This window comes from Oxyura jamaicensis, chromosome 3, assembly GCF_011077185.1.
Source record: "Oxyura jamaicensis isolate SHBP4307 breed ruddy duck chromosome 3, BPBGC_Ojam_1.0, whole genome shotgun sequence".
In the NCBI taxonomy this organism is placed as follows: Eukaryota; Metazoa; Chordata; class Aves; order Anseriformes; family Anatidae; genus Oxyura; species Oxyura jamaicensis.
Window position 1 is genome coordinate 68,758,474 of NC_048895.1, and position 20,440 is coordinate 68,778,913.

General features: G+C 37.2%; 1 protein-coding gene across 7 annotated transcripts in view; it reads left to right on the forward strand.

The window, feature by feature from the left end:
- The window catches only part of HS3ST5 (heparan sulfate-glucosamine 3-sulfotransferase 5), a 200,472-nt gene that overhangs the window by 154,965 nt on the left and 25,067 nt on the right, over positions 1-20,440 (forward strand). The window contains exon 1 of one of the 7 annotated variants that reach the window (XM_035320128.1): positions 11,708-12,103. The exons of the other annotated variants lie outside the window; for them this stretch is intronic. The gene's annotated coding sequence lies outside the window, so the exon portion shown is untranslated. Of the gene's footprint in view, positions 1-11,707; positions 12,104-20,440 lie in introns of those variants that run through there. 7 annotated transcript variants of the gene reach the window in all.

The following is a 20,440-nucleotide window of genomic DNA, read 5'->3' on the forward strand; positions in this document are numbered from 1 at the left end:
ATTAGATATTCTAAGATGCTTTTAAGGGGATGTCGCCATTGGGAAACTTCCTATACTAACACCCAGGATGACATAAGAGTACACAGCAGACTCTTAGCTCTCCATTCAGCTTAGTTTTATGCAAGGTAACTTGAGCTGAACAGAAATGCTTCACTAGCCTGCTGGGAAAATCGGGCCCTTAATATTTTACCTAGAGTTTGTTGGAAATTTTTAATCTGAAACGATTTTCAATAAAAAAGTGGCATTACTGATGAAAATATTTGTGATTATAATCTACATTATGAACTGCCACTTGAAATAATTAATTGTTTTTGATGGTATCTGTCCAGCTGGTTAGAGAAAAGTAACTTCCAGATTTATTTATTTATTTATTTGTTTTTATCAGTCCTGTAGTAGAAAATACTGATGTGGGAAAATGACAACAATGAGGAATAAAGCAGCATTTTTCATAACACTGCTTGTTTCGAAAAATGCTCATTTCTCATTGTTTGAAATTTTAACAGCTCTAATTCTTATGTATACATGAAGAGTTGTTCCACTAACTTGTGCCTATAAGCAGAAAAGCTTACCCATATATCTTTCTTGCTCGTGGCTTCTTGCCATTTTCATCATATTTTGCCCATTTTCATTTATTTTCCACCCCTTTCATAGACCAGTGTCATTTGCAGCACACTTGCAGGTGCTGACTATCACCAGTGTCCCCCCGGCTGCTACTCTGCTATCACGACTGCTTAATGCAGCATGCTGGCAGGAGACCACCCAGAGCCCTCACCAAGATTTCCCCACTCTCCCTTTTGGTATACAAATGAGTGCAAAATAAACTCAGCAACAATTTGCATTCAGGCTTATATGACCATGGAACTTGGGTGGACTGACCAAACCTAATGTCTAAGTTTTTACTTCTCTTTCAGTCATGGGTTAAAACATTTTCAATTTATATATATATAAGACCTGCATACAGTTAATGAAAATCATAGAAGCAGTTCAACTGTGCTGTTAGGTTCAGAGCATGAAAGATCATATATCACTGTAACCTACCTAACCTTCCCTGTACTAAATGACAAACTGCTGGAAATAGCCTTTGGGTCAGGTCTCACATTCACTAAAATACTTGTCCTTCAACTGAGGACTCTGTTGAACTCATATATCATTCAGCATCTTAAATCACAGAGACTTGCATAAATGCTAAATATTAATTAAGATTAAAAAAATAGTAAAAGGTAAAGTCCATGAAGCAGGTCATATCAAGGCCTAATTATTTTTAGATTTACCTTTTTTTGGTGACCTTAAGATATAAGACTGCAATTTGTAGGAGTTTATGTTGTTGCTACTGTACTTTGTTCTGCAGTTCAGATCACCTTTACAGCCCATTCAGGCTACACCTTCTGCTCATCCAAAAAAAAAGAATTTAGAGTTTTACACCTCATGACAACATGTCTGAGTTCATGGGGGCTTGGCAGATATTGAGAAACTTTTCAATTTTTCCTTAAATAGTTTGATTAATGGCTCCCAACAAGCCGTTCTTCAAAGGTTTTATTTCACACACAGGGCATCATTTGCTGAGAAAATGCTGTTTCTTGAAACGTTTAAAGCACGGGTATAAAAATGCATTTTGGAATAAAGTGGGAACTATCAGTGGTGCCTTACGCATTTAGGTGCACAATGAAGTTGGCAATTATTACTTAAGCACCACTCCGTGCATGCTAAATGCTTTCTGATCAGTGTTTCTGCCCTGAGGAACAAACATGCTGAAGAGACACAAAGTCAGCAGGCAATGAAAAAGGGAAGACAAGAGAAAATTTATGTATTAAATCAGTCAATTCCCTGCAAGTAGCATGGCAGAAGTGTTTTTCTTTATGTGTGTTTTTTTTTTTTTTTTTTTTTCCTTCTTTTTTTTCTTGTGGCAGAAGGCAGGGAAGTAGCAGATCTGCTCAGGGAGGTCGGACAGTAAATATGGAGGTTTTTAGGTGATGGAGCAGCTGACAAACAGGCTGCTTTGATGTGAATTGAATTGTATCAGGGTTTTCAGAGCTGAATAATATGACTTTGTGTAGGGCACATGGTATAAATAATGAAAAAGAGAAGGAGAGCACGATACAGAGTCATGTTTTGAGATAAAATGCGAGTTACTGGCAGAGAGAAGCAGGCTTTATTCTGAGCACCACTGCAGAGGGGACTCAGGAGAGTGGGAGAGAAGGGGAGAAGGAAATGCATTGCAGTGGGTCAAGAGGAGTTGCATACACATGACAAGCACTTCAGCATTTCAAATGCACCATTAGAAAGGTGAATATATTTGAAAATAACAATATAAATGAGTTTGTTCCTGTTTTCTGCCCATTTCTAGAAATCAGACACAAAGGGTGGCATGGTACTACTTCAACTTACTGTTTGTTGTATTCCCTTCTATACCCAGGCTTCTGGAAGGTCACTGTTATTCTTAGCCTTGGAGTCTAATTCAGCATCTCCTGATGCAGAGGTGCAATCCCCTCTTGCCCACACACTATTGTGTGTTCAGTGCTGTCGTAGTCTGCAGTTGCGTAGTCCCTAGGAAGCTATTACCAGCCAATGGAATATAGAGAAGGTCCAAACTGTTTTGAATTACACCCCAGATGTGACTAATGCCAGAACACAGTGCAAACTGAGCCAAAGGCAAAGGCAAAGAAGGAAAGAGTCACGGCTAATTTTTCCCTTCTATTGTTTGAAATGTCACAATGTATATGCAGTTTTAAAAATCCCAGTTAAAAATAATTCAGGCAGAATTTTGATTCCTGGGTGTTTGATATGTCTTCTGATTAGTCTTTGTTGGAATTATCTGTACTGCAGAATAATTATCTTTACACATTTCCTTGTATTAGCATTGTAACATAATCACATTTATATAGCTTTCTGTCTGACTTTTTTAATTGGTTCTGTAATAGCCTCAGTGTAAAAACAGCAACCTGAAGTGATTAGTCATTCATTTTCCCTGTCTCTGAGTCAAAAGAAAAAAGATGAGCTAATCAAATCCATACCACCATGCAGTCTTTTCCAGGAGTAGCTATAAGAGACAGAAGTTGCTTTTACAGTGCAGAAAATCACTTCAGTTCTTTCCCCAAATGGCTGCACAAAATTCAGTGTGGAGTTCATGCAATAACTTCCTTGAAACTGCTGTGGGTTTATTTACATCAGAGAGAGAATTCATGTTTTTTTGTAACACAGTCTTATTTAACTAAAAGGAGAACCATATTCCTTTTATGTCCAATACTATCTTATTAACAGGAGGTCTTTTTCAGTAGATTAATAAATGTTAGAAGGTAAAATATGGTACTAGTCAAACAACATAAATGATAATAACACATGAAGCATTTATAATGTGCAGCTAATCACCCTGGCTTATATTATGAAGTGAGATGAACCAACAACATTTTGTGAAGTTAAATACGTTATGGCTAAACATCTAGCCATGTATCTTGGGACAGAAAAAGGATACTATATGTAAAATTTCTTGTTTTATATTCTTAATTTCATATACAATTTGTTACATATGTATAATATGTATTTTGAGTATTTTATACACATGACATTATTTCTCCTTTTATATAAATTATGTGCCATTTGAATGTATCATATAAAAACATTATTTAAAGGTATAGATGACCACGATTAGAGGGTAATATTATTGAAGGTATGATGTCAGTATTTAATTTACTAGTGCAGATGTAGTCATTGCACTCAGTACAAGAGACCTCTTTATGTTAATCATTGTAGATAGCTAGAGAAAGTCCCAAACCTGAACAGTTTGAATCTAATTTGATGAGATGAAGAAAGGAAATATTTTAAGATACGGTGCTGAGGCACAGATAGACTTAGTCACTTCCCCAATAAGCTGATAGTAATTAGGTAAAAGGGGAAACTGGACTTGGATGTCCTGATTCTTAATAAAGTATCTTAAATGCAATGACTGTCATTCACTGCTAATGTCCATTGTATTCTGTTATTCTTCTTTTCATCTTATTTTACACAGTGCTGTACATTTTTTATTTTTATTATTTTTTTTAAGCCAGATTATATAGTGGTTAGAGATAATATTTGTGCCAAAAGATAAAACTTCCATTAACAAGCTGATGATGTCAGATGCTGTTATCAATTTATTTATTTATTTAAAACTGCAGATCTGTCAACAGAAAACTACAAGGGAACTTGTATTTGCCCGAGTCATCTCCAAAAAAATTTAACAACTAAGCCACAGGCATCAAGCTGGACTGATGTTATGCAAATGCTACAAAGCTGTTGCTCAGCATCTCCATGGCCCCAGTGCTTTGCAGCTTCTTCTTTCATAGGATCCCTCCCAATGGTCAGCTCCACCTTCCCTGCCCAGTTGCTCTTTGGGATGTGAACTGGTGAAGTATCCCCTGGTGCCAGAATTGAGGAAGAGGCTTCATGGCATCCTCTTTTGCCCACAACATCACCATGTCAAGCCTTTCACATCCACAACCTGTTGAATAGCTGCCTTCTGACAAAAGATTTACTTGGACTCAGTGAGGTCAGACATTGAGGCCTCAAAAATCATGATATTGCTAAAATCTATTTTAAAAGATTATCTTTCAACATCGAGCTTTACTTTTGGAGAATAATTCAAAAATGTTTGCAAGCTATTCTCCACAGCCATTAAACCTGGTTGGTCGGTTACTGATATGTTAAGTGGGTTTATTTTATTCTGTTTCTCCAGTTTAATCACATGCATCTAGGAAATGAGGCTTCATTTTAAATAAAATAAATAATAATAAATCAATGAATATTATCAGATGTATCAGAAAAAGCTAAAAGTGCACTACAGAATGTAAAAACATCCCTTACTGAGGGCAACAGAAATATCACCCTTGTAAGGGCAACCGGCGTGGTTCAAAGGGATTTGTTGACTTTACTTCAGATTTATTTATTTTATTTATTTTTTTTATGTAGAATTTATAAAAGAAAGACATTATTTCTGAGCTATGTTTTATCCAAATACCATTAATCTGTTCTATCCAAAAGGTCACAATATTAACAGATCATAACAAGGTTTATATGTCCTGTTATCAAAACATCATATTTTCTTCCTTGAGTGGACATCTTTTGTAATTTCAGCTAGTAATATTTGGCATTTTTTAAAGCTTGAGACTACAGCATGTAAATTTCTCACTGCGATTTAGATGTCCAATTAGTCATGTCAGGAAGTACAGCAGAAAATAAATACAAGGAGGCAAAAAAATGAAAATAAAAAAATGACAATAAGTATGAACTTGAAGACTGAAAGGAGAAAACAGAATACTTACCTTGTCATTCAGTTAACAGAAGCCAAAACACTACTACTTTTTTTTCTAGTTAGATGTACATATTTTTAATATATTTTAAAAGACATAAGAGATAAAGAAAATATCACAGCTTGAAATCTTTCAACATGGCTTCAGCAGAGTTAGTCATTTTAAATATAAGAGCCTTTTTCTAGTGTTCCTAGGTGCTGCTACATGCTAACAATATTAATTATCCAACTTAGATGATATTGCAATGGATCTTGTTATGATATAGGGATGAGGTATCTCCAGAACTCAACAGAAACAGATATAATTTTCTAAGCAAATATTTTAAAATATATACAGATCTTTCCTTACATATGTCTATGTATGTACATACATGAAGTCCTTTGTGACCTTCCTACTTTTCACGGAGGAAAAATCCTAGGAATTTGAACCATTACAAATCCCTAATCTCACTCTCCACTACACTTACATTTTTATTTTTATTTTTTTCTTTCCCTGCTAGGAAACAGCTGTCTTCTGAAAATTACAATCTGTGGACTACATTCTGTACTTGCACACATGGGTTTCTCTATTCCGATTGCCTTGAAGATGGGCTATAAAGGCAAGCATCACAGGGGACTCACTGAGGTGCTGTCTGCAGTGAGACTGGTGTACATTTGTTATCACAGAGAGGGACAGAACCATAATAAACACACAAAGAGGAGCATTAGAAACTGGATATCTGAATTATCTACAGTAAATATCCAAATTCTCATTCCAGTTGCAATTTCAAGAGTAGGATGAAACAGAAATGGAAGACACTATTGTAAAGAAACATCATGGTAAGTCTGTTTGAAGGAGTTGTTTTCCCTGCAAGAAGCAAAAGAAAGCAGTATCCTTGTGCGCTGAGGGAAAAGCAAAGTATGAAACTACAGCCCCCCAGGGTGCTGTCAGCAGAGCTCCTTCTGCTGGCCCAAAGTGCACATGCTCTGCTCTTGATAAAAGCTGTAGAGAGCAATGATGCTGCTGTAACAGTGTCAGCAGTTTGGCAGATCTGCAGCTGGTGTGCTCCTGAGTGGTAGCACAAGCTGCCTCCATTTAGCAGCTTCTGCAGCATTTTACCCTAACAGCCCCACTTGCCTCACTCTGTTCCACACATATCTGGTAGTTTTGTAGCTTCACAATAATGAGTTCATTTTGCATATTTTAATACCAATATGAAGGGAATGGCTCCTCATTTACATATTTCTACCATGTCTTGTATGTTTTCTACAACCAGGCTATATTAATACAACACTATAATAATAATAATAATATCAAAATAATCATAATATTAAAAAAATCTTCCTTCTTCAGAAATAGGTGGGTAAATCTTCTGTCAAGAACTCTTTAAAACTAATTTGAACATTTCATCAAAAAGTGATTGTTAGGAGAAAGCCTTCATGGAAAATATAAAAGTAAACTAAAATGCCACTTTAATCTATTCTTTTTGTAGAGAAGAGCTCAATAATTGAACTAAAAGTATCCCTGCCTTTTACAAACTTATTTCCTATAGAAACATATTTGATGATTCTCAACCAGTTTGCTTCTAGGTCTGGCAAACACAAGAGATTTTTTTTATTATTATTTTGTGGAACTGTAATACTGCAAAACTGCAACCTTTTTTTCTTCAAATGGATCTATTTCATGTTTATTTATGCTTATCGGACACATATAAATAACTGATGCCCATTCACCAAGCCACCATCTGTGTACAAGTTAGTGGTAGGCAAAAAAAAATATGAACCTTTCAATAAATCAATGCCAAAAAAATAGCAGTACAAAGTATTGTAGTACTTGGTACTTTTAGTATAACTCCTTCAGGAAAGAAATGAGCAGAGAGGTGGATGGAAATTTCATTTCTTTTTCTCTCGCTCACCTTCCTCACCCCCTAGATTATCTGGTCTCAGTAAAGGTCCAAGATCTCAGTGAAGGACTCATACTGTTTGTTGGATGGTCATTGGGAGATCTTAGCATAATATAATCATGTGAAAGTTTATCTTCAGCATATGGTCTTTCTATATGGTGTAGTCCTCTTCTTTCCCACAGCCTGTCAGTGTTCCCACTCCAAGATCAACTTTATTTGGGAAAGAAAAGAAAACTTCTGCCTGAGAAGGAATGTCTGTTGTACAGCATCCCATTCTCATGAGGAAGCCTTGGGGATGAACCCAAAGCCACCAAGAGCAGGCAACACCAGTGGAAGTGAGGGACTGTACGGAGCAAAGCAGTCCTGGGCAGACAAGTACCACAGGCTGCACCTACACCTCTATGTGCCAGGACAGGGGCTCAAGCACTATCCTTCGGTTGTTCAGTAATTGCTAGTGTGCTTTCCGACATCCACTTGGGTTCTTTACAAGTAACACTCTCTAAGCCAGTGCCCCAGCACCATTCCAGCTATTCCCAATAAGAAAAAATAGATGAGGTCACCTCTATTTTAAAAGTATTTAGCAGTATGGGTGAAAACTACTTCCATGACCACAGACTGCTTTATTTATTAGTCCAAATGCAGTGGTGGATGCCACTCAGTGATAATAGCATTTTGTGACTTCAGCATCTTTTGACACTTTGTAAATACAGCTCTGTAGAACTACTAGTGTGTGGAATATCTCTCTATAGCTTGAAGGAGTGGTGCATCCAGCCACGTATGTAGTCATGTGACTGGTATGAATATGCTGGAATAAATACTTGTGTTAAGACATGTAAGCCTACACTCCTTATAGTGGATAATCCATCTCTCTAACCTTATGTCTCTAGAGAACTATTTAAAAAGTTTTTTTGTGCAGTGTAAAAATGCAATATTGTACTCTCTAATTCTTAGGTCTGCTTGTGGCAGGAAAATTGTTCTATTAATCTCTCACTCCTGAGAAGAATAACGAAAATAAAGGCATCGTTATTAGTGCCTGGACTCTGAAGAGATGTCATTACATTTTTGTCACTATTCTACAGAGAGCTCTTAACAACATCAGATTTTAATTGCTCTGAACCAATGCAGAGTTCAGTTAATTGTGTGTCTTTTAAAGATTCCCTTCCTGCATAAAAGTAGGCTAAAATATTACTTTAATATGTTCCCCCTAAACAAGTTTTTATTGCTGGGCAGCCACGTCTGCTATCCTTTCTTTGCTTTGTAAGTTTTACCCAAGCTAAAAGGACATAGTTATCTCATCAAATGTAGGATATGCAACATTCATCTGTACCTTTGCACCTACTTATCTATTTCTATACTTATTGAAAACACTCATATAGACCTGCTTCCCATCATGTGTCTGGATCAGGGTAATAAAAATAAACAGATGGGTTCTTGCCTGGGTTGTCCAAAGCAGATCTCTCCTGTCCACCTCTTCCATGCATAAGGCAGCAACATCTCAATGGAGGGCCATGCTGCTGGCAAGTCAAAAAGAGGGATGCTGCTGATTAATAGTTCTGCTACTACGCTCCTGTGAGCATTCAGGTCCTGTTGAGCAGCAAAGTATGGCCCTGCAGAGAAGGACTCAGGGGTTCTGCTAGATGAAAAGCTCAACATGAGCTGGCTGTGTGCGCTTTCAGCCCAGAAGGCCAACTGCATCCTGGGCTGCATCAAAAGAAGAATGGCCAGCAGGTGGAGGGAGGGAGTTGTCCCTCTCTGCTCTGCCCTTGTGAGGCCCCACTTGCAGTACTGCATCCAGGTCTGGGTCCCCCAGCACAAGAAGGATGTGGAGTTGTTTGAATGAGTCCAGAGGAAGGCCACAAAGACGATCAAGGGGTTGTAACATCCTTCCCAGAAGACAGGCTGAGAAAGGTGGGGCTGTTCAGCCTGGGGAAGAGAAGGCTCCAAGGTGACCTCATTGTGGCTTTTCAGTACTGGCTTTTCAGACTTATAAAAGAGATGGAGAATGACTCTTTGCTGAAAGAGATGACAGGATAAAGGGGAATGGTTTTAAACTAAAAGAAAGGAGATTTAGATTAGAGGTTAGGAGGAAATTCTTCACTTGGAAGGAGGTGAGGCCCTGGAACAGTTTACCCAGAGAAGCTGTTGATGCCTCAACCCTGGAGGCGTTCAAGACCAGGTTGGATGAGGCCCGGAGCAGCCTGATCTAGTGGGTGACATGCCTGCCTATGGCAGGGGGGTTGGAACTAGATGATTTTTTGGAATCCCTTCCAGCCCAAGCCATTCTATGATTCTATGGCAGCTTTTCTCCTTCTCCAGGACTCAATACGTCACACACTGGTTATCACTAGTTGATACATGTGACCACAGAGCATGGAAGGGGCTGTGGCACAGTGCTGTAAACAAGCGATGTGCTAGCCTGGCTGGAGTGGAACAAGGGGCAGCAGTGAGAGCAGTGAGTGATAGACAAATGATGCTCAGGCCAATACAACTGTCAAATGCCCAAGATTGCCAATGCCTCAAACTCAAGTTTAAATCAAAAGCCCTCACTCTCTGAAAAAAAAAAAAAAAAAAAAAAAAAAAAAAAAAAAAAAAACTTCTCTCTCTGAAACTTTCTGATGCCTAACTTTCTATTGTAACTTTCAATGACTAAATTTCTATCCTAACGAGAGCCCATGGCTTCGCACAAAATAAACTTGTTTGTAACACCAAAGTTAGTCAACTGCAACATTTTGAAAGTTGAGATTTATTTAACAATAGTAAACAAAAGAAAAAGAGGTTCCACCCCAAATACTTTTCCTTTAGCTGTATCTTTACTACCATTGGATTCTGTGGTCTCAGGGCTGGAATTATTTCATTTCTGACCTTTAAAGCCAAACCAGAGAAGTCATCAGCAGGATGACTTAGGTTTTCTGACATTTCCATAGAGGCCAGAAATGTTCAGCTCTGCAGAGGTTTGTGTTCAGTCCACATTCACATCTGTACAGGGTTCAGAACGGTTGAAATGGACATTATTTTTTTTTTTTTTTTCAATTGCATTTCAGTGTTAATGAAGACAACACCTGATCTGATTAATAAACATGGTGTTGCAAGCCCCAGCTGACTCAGGAATAAATAATTAGCCAGTGAAGCTTGTTGTCAAAAGAAATGACTGAGAACATGAAGTGAATAGGATTAAATGTTTTTTACATAAGAATTTTAAAGCATGCTAGCCTGGAAGTGTCATGTATTGAGCATAAAACAATCAATGACTGAGAGGATTAAGAGCTAATTTACCCATCAGACAGGTTCTTCTAAAAAAAGTACAGTTTGTTTTTATTGTCTTAAGTTGTTTCTTGTTTGTTTTATAGCCTTCAGTTCCAGGGACAGGGCGAAGGAGTAGAAAGAAAAAATCCAGCAGGCTTTGGACTCCATTGGAAACTGCTACGAATAGTTAGGCACTGATATAACAGGGGAAATAACAGTCCTGAAAACAAGGGTCTGACCCTGCCTGCCTGGAGGCAGAAAAGCCAGTGTTGAGTCAAGCATGATCTGTGAAGGGACAGTAGCATCAGGCAGCAGGATGTACCCAAGGCAGGTTTTGCAGTCTTTAATCTTTCATTTCAGGAAATGTGATTTGAAAGAATGGGGCAGCCTATAGTGGGGTACTGCATTGGAAATTAGCCTAAGTACTACCTTGTGTATTTATAATATTTACAAATATTTACAAATATTTTTTGGGTAGTGGCTTATACTGATTGGCAACTTATTCCGAGAATTATGCCACACACAAAAATCATCCGCCTCTGTGAACAATCATAAGGCATAAAAAAAAAAAAAAAATGTAATACTTGAATCCTGGAAGTGAATCCTGGAATTGCAACCCCAAGAGAAAATTTTCTTCTGCAGATTGTGTGCCAGGCCTTTTCTGAATGATTATCACAGATGGCGAAAAATTCCCATGGCCTTATCCTCATGTTCTTTTTCATTCCAAATGCAGTCCTCTGTGAAATACCAGCCTGACTGCATATGTTTGAACTCTGACTGTCCACTTAAACGTATGTTGCACTTCAGTGGTATGGTCTCCAGAAGAGAATGTTAGGCTCTGTTTCAGATTTAGAGCAATTTAGCCTCACCCCAATGCCATTGAAACTTTGCCTAGTATTACCTCTGTTCGATTACACTTCTGAACTAGGATAGACAGAGTTGAAATAGTCCATCATGTTGAGCTTAAAGCAAAAGAGCTGGAAGCTTCCAGAAGACAGCTCCAGTCTCTCCCTGTCCTCCATACACAGCTCCATGTTCCCATCACCTCCTTCAGCCTTCCCGTGAGCAATTAGCTTCTGTCCTGGGAAAAGTTCTTCAATGATAGTCTATTTCTCAGTAATTAAGGAGGAAAATTTAATTTAAATGACAAGAAAGCCAAATTTAAATTTACTTTGGTGATCTTGTATCTTACAATTTCTTCTATCAACAGATATAAATGCTCATTTGATATTTTATATAACATATATTCAGAAAGAATTTTGAAAGTATGTAACACCAGAGATGTATAAAAGCAATCGCAGGAGCTGTAAGTATTCTTATAATAGATGTGAAATTTTATTTCTGCTATAAATTTAGCATAAAAGTGCTTCTCATACTTTGTGTCTTAGTAGTCAGTGAATTTCAGAAGGTGTGGGGAGGAAGCTGAGCAAAGGCATTGCAGTCGTTGTGGTGTGCCCACTGTTTGTCACCTGATAGGGAAAGAACTGGGCTGCTGAGCAGTGCTCAGCTCCCAGCCTCCCACTGCTGCTGCCCTGTAGCACAGCGCTGATCGCTGTATTGTGCCCTGTCTGCATTTCTAACCGTTGTGTGATAGCCAATCCCACTAAACAGGGGTAATTTGCCTCAACCCCTCTTGGTGAAACAATGTAAAACAGCTGGAGTGTGCTTATGGACTTGTCATTTAATGGGCTTTCTGGTGAGTAGCAGTACAAGCCTTATGTGTCTGGTACTAGTACATGGTGTACAAGTCATATCGAAACAGATCTGTTCCACAGGAAATGTGCCTTTGTGCTTCCTAATTAAGCAATTAATATGAGTTTTTCATACCATTTTGTAAATGTCAGAGGACAAAGTTGAGAACAAGTGCATGTTGTTATTTGTATTAAGAACTGAGGGCTAAAGAATAGTGCAAAACTGATGGTATGCAGAGCTGAATTCCAGATTAATGTTCAGATACATTTTAATTGGACAGTTATTTTTATTTGTTCTTCTTCATTGGTTTGATATAATATGTTTTTAACACCTCCCTCCCAATCGAATAAGAAATACAGACTTAAAGAAATCCTTTGTTATCTTCTCTCTGTGAGTGTCCTTGAAAGTCCTTCTTTATTCTTATTACGAGTCTGTTCTTTTCCACTGGGAAACACATGTTGTCCTGTAACTCTAAACTCCTAAGAGACAAATGTCAAGAAAACTTAGATTGTCAAATTAAAATTGATTTGCATGGTCCAAGACTGACAGCTGCTTCATAATTTGGGCCAGTCAATGGAAATTGAAAAATTCACAACCAAAAAAATCTGTCTCAAGGAAAATATTCTCAATGTGTTCTATTCAAATTATACTAATTTTATCCATTCAATAAGCTTTGGTTCATTCAAAAAAAAAAAAAAAAAAAATAGCTTGATAAGGTGATCAGAAACTTGTTCAGTATGAACACATATTAATTTATTATACTTTTTTTTTTTTAATGTAAGAGAAAAAGAAGACAAAGGGTCAGCATTGTGCTAGTTGTTACATTAGTTCTGCACCACTGAGAAATTCACTTTATTTAAGGAGAATCCCCAAGAAAGCAATGAAATCAGTCAATGAGCAAATTTATACAAGTGGGAATTCTCTCATCATGCATGTTTAAAATATTCCATAAAGAAAACAAAAAATTATGGTTGCCCAATTTATGACATGTTGTACTTCCCGCAGAGTCTGCTTCTAGCAAATAACATTTCTAAGGTATTACATGCAATAAATGTATCCTCTAGGCTGTTTTATGGAGTGTTGCATGCACTTGTTTAGCATGGAAACTTCTGTGGAGGCTTCATGAGCTAGAAATTCTCTGAGCTGATGTGCTGAGACTTCAAGAAAACATCTGATTATATTGTATCTCTGGGCATCTGTACTCCTAGTCTATCTTCAAAATCTAATGTATATTAAAGACGTGGTTTTAGAAGACCTACTGTATGCAAGTGGCTATTAAATATTAACGGTAGCTTAGACAAACTGGCATTTGTTAAGCATATGGGTAGTATTATTAGCATGACATATGCCTGGCATTTGAGTAACAGTCATCAGTCTGGCTGAAACAGAAGGTGTCTGCTTCATGGGTCAGTTCTCTGCTGAAATCTGGACAGTTGAATTGAAACTAAGTAGTATTTAAACCCAGCTCAATTTGGAGAAAATATCTGGTCTCTTCATCTCCCATACAGAACTGAGCTTGAAGAAGTTGCAGCTGATTGAGGAGACTTATTCAAGGAAAACTAAGATGATGTAGACGCCTTCATCATGCAAATAACAAACATGTAATAGCAGCACATCTGCAGTGCCCAGAGTTTCAGTGGCAGCAGCTCCACAGGCTGTGTAATGTATATTTTGAAACTAAATCTTTCTTCCTCTTATTGACTGCTTGCCCTCTGGTACATTGAGTTGGCTGCTTGAGATGCTTTCACTAAGTACAAAGTCAATTGACTGTAAGTGGTGATGAAGAAAACATTGTGTGATTAATATTACAGTTCAAGCTCGTCTGATCAGTCACAGAAAGAGCAGTCAAATAAACTCAACTTCATTTTGAAGAACCACACTGTGTTAATAGCAGAGAGCCTGCCTTGAGCCCAAAGGGAAAAACAAGCCACTTGAGGCAAATCTCTCTTCTTTTACATAGAACAAACTAGTTGAGCAGTGTTAAAAGCTGCTTATTGATTTGTGCCCAGACTGAAAGCCATGCAGGGATGTAAATGAAAATGTGTCAAGAGTCAATATTGATTTTTTTTGTTTCATCTTCTCTCTCTCTCTTTTTTTTTTTTTTTTTTTTTTTAACAAGATCACCCCCCCACCCCCACCCCCTGGGAAATATAGTTAACTATACTTCTAGACTTGTCAGTGAGTGAAGTAAGACCCCTTTCCACAAGACTACACATGTCCAGACATCAAATTTCCTTCTTTTACTGAAGTAGTATAGACACCATGCTGCGAGCAGTAATATTGACAAAATTTATTTTTTTGAGAAAATAGCTAGGTGAGGAAAAATAAATGACAAAGAGAAGAAATCAAATGTTAGAGAAGACAAATTTTCCAGGCTGAGCTTGCAGTCTAATACTTGCAGAGCAAACCCAATTTAAAAATAAATAAATAAAATCTTTGCTTGCAATAAAAATGTGTACTGATACAAATTACACTCAACAAGAACCAAGGACAGGAAAAAGGCAGAAAGGGAATCCTGCTATCCCTGGGGAGGCATGCACTCAGATGCAGTAAACATGGAAAGAATTTCCCTTTGGAAAGTTGGAGTCTACAGCAAGAGACCCTACAAGATGCTTTCTGTTCGGTGAATCCTTATAGAAGAGAAAGGGGTGATCCCAGAGGGGTAATCCAAATATACTATTTGTTGAGTTTGCATCATCCTTAGCTAGGGATATACAAAATAGTTTAGGAAAATACAGATAACAGTTACCTCTCTTCTCTTCCCTTCTCTTCTCCTTTCTTCTTTTCTTCCTTTTCTTCCTTTCCTTTCCTTTTATTTCTTCTCCTTTCTTTTCTTTTCCTTTTTTTTTTTCTTTTTATTTTCTTTTTCCCTTTTTTTTTTCTTTTCTTTTTTCTGTGAAGAATCAAATACAAACTGCAATTATCACTTCTCTCTAAAACAATGTTATAGCTTTTTCTACTGGATTAAAAACTGCTACTAGGCTCTTTTGACTAAAATTTCTACCTTGCTACCTCTTAGCAAGCAATATTTCTCCAGGTCTTTGACGAAGAATCCTGCTTGTGAACTAATTAGTTATACCTTGCTTAGAGGTGACAACAGGATGTGGTAGACAGTCTACTGCAGCTCAGATCTTCTAAGAATCAACAAAGGACAACAAAGAAAGGTTGTATTTAGTGTGGAGGCAACCTTGAGAGAGACGTTTTTTACTTTATTGGCATTTCTTCAAGGCTTTAGATACTTTGACAACTTCTAGCTTGCCCTCCTGGAATCCTTGCAGGCCACACCTTTACCGGGTGCAGAATCTGGAACCCTTCTCACCTCAACTGTTGTTTCCCCAGGATGACAAAAGAACTATTTCTAACTGAAAATAAAAAAGAGAGAAATGATATTCTAAATTGTACAGGAGAAAAGACCAAGTACCACAGAAGTAACCTGGTAGTCTTCCAGCCACTAGGGGAAAAGCATGTCACCAGACAAGAAAAATTCTGGAGCAAATTAAAAGTGTAGCCCCAAATATGTTTTGGTTTGTGGAAATGCTCCTATCGATTTCATATTGATGTGGTTCAGGTTCCTGCTGATGAAAATTATGTATTAATAAAATCATTTTTTATGACTCCAGAAAATTGAATTTGGTCTTCTATGAAAGTCTGCAACTGATTTATAGATAGATGCCCAGTTATATGGGCTGATGAAATAAAAGCAGTTGAAAGAAAGGTGTGCACGTGGCTCCCCTTTCATTTTTCATCACTTTAAACAGGTTTTAGTCCCTTTTAATTTCATTTACTTTTTGCTGCCAAACAAAATGAGAATCATAAATGCAGGGGCTTTTGTTTTTGTTTTGTTTGTTTTGTTTTTAAGAGAAGAAACAAGAAGGTAACATCTTGTACAAACTTGGTGTAATTTGTCACAAATCAGGAAAGGATGTTGATACTCAGATTTTTCATGCATTCTAGTTTGTCAAGCTTGTTGCTTTCAGTTTTGTATTTATAACTCTTCAAACCCATTATTATTAAAATTCAGGTAGAGGGATATGGAAGAAGATATAAAATTACTTTACTGCTATGTAAAAAATGTGCAGAGATAATCATTCGGTGGAATTCTACAATTAAAAAAAAAAAAGTACGAAAGGCAAAACTCTTATGAATTGGATGCATTTTATAAATCTATTTTTAAAAATGCATGAATGGGAACACTTAACTACTTTCCAAACATTTTACTTGTCTCATAATAATGCTCTTTGCATAACTGATTTTATTTTGTCAACAGAACAATTTCCAATGCTGTCTCACACATCTCTTTTCTAAGAGCAATAACTGAAAATAATGTGTATGGTTTCATCCAACTTTGGAAACACCTGTTTCTTCTGTACATTTTAAGAATTAAATAGGAGAAGGGACATAGGTTATACCTACATAGATTCAGCTAGAAGATGTGTACTGACATGTAGAGTATTTAACTAACATCTCCTGGAGTCCTCAATCCCTGGTGCAGTGCTCCACCTTGGAACTGCAGAAGAAAGTACCTAGACAAATCAGTAATTAAATGAAGGGGGAAGAATCATTTACCTCTGGCTAGAGAGACATCTTTCTCTCAATATTCTTGGACGTAAATTATGTCCTACCGCTAAGTGCCAAAGCCTTCCTTCTATATTTGATGAACCAGACACATTCCACATATTTATATGATATTTCATCCATTCACCTAATGCAAATAGAGAATTATGATTAATTATTTGTTCTGGAGCATTGACTTGAACCTTGATAACCCAGATGAGTGACCTAGGTGTTGGCAGTAATTAATCCTGTAACCCTTAACTCCAACCTTAGGTACATTCTAAAGGTACTTCTGTGAACCAGCATGACTAGAAAAAATGGTAGACAATTGTTTTATTTGAGAATTCACCTTTGGTTTATGCTAGGACTCTTACCTGGGAAACTAGTGCCATCACTTTTCTTTAAGCTTGCCCAAAAAGAAATACTGGCATAGTTTTACCATCTCTTTCCTCCTGTGAGAAGAACCAGTCAAACACAAGTGCAGCAGAAAAGTAATACAGCTGTAACTGAGTCCTGAGCTTTCTGAGATGTGTTTGAATTTTGTGATTACCCAATGAGGCAGTGACCTGACAAAATCATGCCCTAGCAAATACCCAGTGCCAGAAACTGCCCCAGTGCAGCAGACTAGGAAAGACTTCTTTTTCTGGAAGTCCTCTGATGTACCTAACCAGTCACCTGGAACATGAGGGCTCACATGCTTCATCAGCCAGGCTAGGGGCAAGGACTCAGCTACGTATTTAAATTCGAGCAGTCACAGATTTAAATAACGAGTATGCTTTGAAGCAAAGAACAAAAAGCAGGTGTTCCTTGTCCTTTCTGACTGTCCTAATTGCTGCTTCTAGTCATGCTCTGTCCTGCTCTCTGGCCTAAGGAATCCTTAATTATTTAATGTAAAATAAAACAGCTTTCTTAGAAGCAGTGCAATGTTCTGTCTGTCTCTCTGTCTCTGTACATTTGCACATGCATGCACATACATAAAGACACCAGCCCATAAATGGAAAGGTTGTAATTCTCTTGGGAGGTGAGATATGTGAGTTTGAATCCTCTTAGGCTGGAGGGTAAGGGAGAATTGTGGTTTTGTTGTTGTTTTGTTGTTGTTTGTGTTTTGTTTTTGTGTTTTGTTGTTTGTTTGTTTTCATATTCTTATACTACAAGAGAGTTTTAATGGTGTCCTTGAAGGAGGATGGTAGAGTGACCTTGGGAATATTGCATACCTTGTATTTTGTTGAATAATAAATTGTTGAAAGGGAGATAAGATGATAACTCGATTTGCCTCTTTCCCACTACTTATCCCAAAACTTTATTGGTGAAAATAATCATTTAAATGATCTGGTGTGGGTGCTTTATTAGATGCACACTTTGATGTGAAAGTCAGTTGTTCTTTTTATAGATTCAGTGCTTTGAAGTCAGTATAATGGTATATCCTATTTCTTAGCACAGGACATAGAGAGGAGACATGATCATAGCTTATCTTTTTTTTTTTTTTTTTCTAAAATGAATCTATTTGAAATATCTTCAAGATGCAAAAAAGAAACAATACTATGAACGAAACAGCAGCTGAGAGAACTGTTCAAAATTAGCTGAGAAATCTTTATGAAAAACATTAACAGTCATGCTGTTTAATGCTGTATTTTCTTATTTAGGTGTTTATTGAGGAGTGAATTCAGTGCGTAACATAAGAGGCTTTACCTGAGCTTCAGAATATAGATACATATATATATATATATATATAAAACTCGTGTTTCTGACAGAAGGGAGAAAAATATTACTCTTTTTTTATCTCCTCTCAACTAATTCTTTAACCCTTGTTTAATGCTTGTCTTGTTTTAAGCACATGCTCCTCCTGTGCTATTGAATCCAATACAGCATGTTTAGTCTTTCACTCCTGGAAGAGTATGAGATTCATTGCTTTGGGGCTGGACTGAGGGGCAAGAGGAAAATCAGGGATTTATGTTTTGTGTAGAAGAAAAAGAGGCAGAGGGGGGGAAGGAAATAATGTGTGAATAGGGAGAAAAAATAATAATAATAAAAAAAAGATTATGCATTCAAAAGCCTTTCACAAATCCAGTCCACCTCCCTTCACCCCTCTACCCACCCCATGAAATTATTGTCTTTGATCCCATTTTTTGCCCTTTCCCTTTGTTCAGTATTTGCAAGTATTTGATCCATGCCCTGAAAGGTAACAATTCCCATTTCCTTTCCTTCTCAGTTCACATAATGAAGAGGAACTTTTTGAAAATAAATGTTTATGAAATTGATTTTTTACTGTGAGCTCAGTACATTTGTGAATATTCATGCCAAAAGAATCTAACATGACTGATTACTTAGAAACACAAACAAATACAAATAGACTGGGAACACAGTTAAAATCTGATCTCTAATTTGTTGTAGTGGTTAGGAGCATATTTTAACTCAATTTCCCATGCTGTCCATGATTACTGTAGGCTTGTCAATAAGAAAAACTTTTTACAGTGAAATATCTGGATACTTGCCCTTAAATAAAACAGTATTGTTTATGCCTTCTAATCAAGGATACTGTTCACAGAGCAGATAACAGTTAAGTCTTCTTTACATTATTGACTATATGATTTACTTCTTTTTGCAACTGCATTTAGATGTGCTAAAACCTCTCTTCGCTCTTTATCATCTTCTCATTGTCTTGCTGCAGTGCGTGAATGTAGCATCAGTAGTCATATAAGACAGGTACAGATCAGAGTCCAAGCCACTGCTCACCTGCGACCAATGGCTGTGGCACTCTTTATATTATTTTTTTGTTTTCTGTTCTGTAGCAGAGCCCGGAAAGATGCTTAGGGAATAGCATATTATTGGACATGGGCATAAAGACTTCATCAACTTAATGGAACAATTAACTCAACCATTCTGTTGCTCTTGATCTGCAGAATTTTACTTGAAGATTAGAGTGATAAGGTGAAGATTAACACCTCTGGGTCAGTGGGGCTGATGAGACATGATTTATTAATCCTCAAAGAAAACCTTAATTGGACACTGGAGCACTCTTTCCTTCATTGTTAAACACTGCCAATTCCCTCGATAATTAGGGTAGATGGTGAGTATGATTGAGGCTTATTGTAATTAGATGCACCAAAACCAAGGTAATGATTTTTTCCCCTGGGAATACCATGTGTTATTTTCTCCGTATAAATCAGCAGTGATGTTTGCATTCACCTGAAGAATGTCCCCTACATAAAACCATTGAAGACCCAAATATAACTTACAGAAGGGAGGAGAAGAACAGTATTCATATGAATATATATATATATATTTATTTAAAGGAACTGTCTTAAATCCTGGCCTTCAGAGCACAGAGGATTTACTCTGCAAGCAGGTTAATGAGCGGGTTGATTCCTTCTTCTTTTTTTTTTTAGCTATCATTACTCATTCTCTCATCAGGTTCTTTCCATTAAAAGACACTGATTTATAGGAATAAGCAATCCTCTAAGGAGTTTGGTTTTGAAACTAAATTTTGGAAATACTTCCTTTTTCAAAGAAATGCCCTTGTGCAGGCAATCTAAAAAATGGCTTCATTATAATGTAGCTGAAGATGGGAGAAAAGACCACTGGAATACAGTCCTAGCTACTGTACCCCAGGCTGAAGAAACAGACCTGCATGACTTCAGGATTCATTAGGAAGCTTGGTGTAGTGCAGAGCTGATGAAATAAGTTAACATTCTCATTAGGGGACTGGAGTAATCACTTGGAAAAAGCCTCCTTTGCTACATTTGTTTACTGTGTCACAGGAAACGTCCTCAGTCAACTGGGATAATCA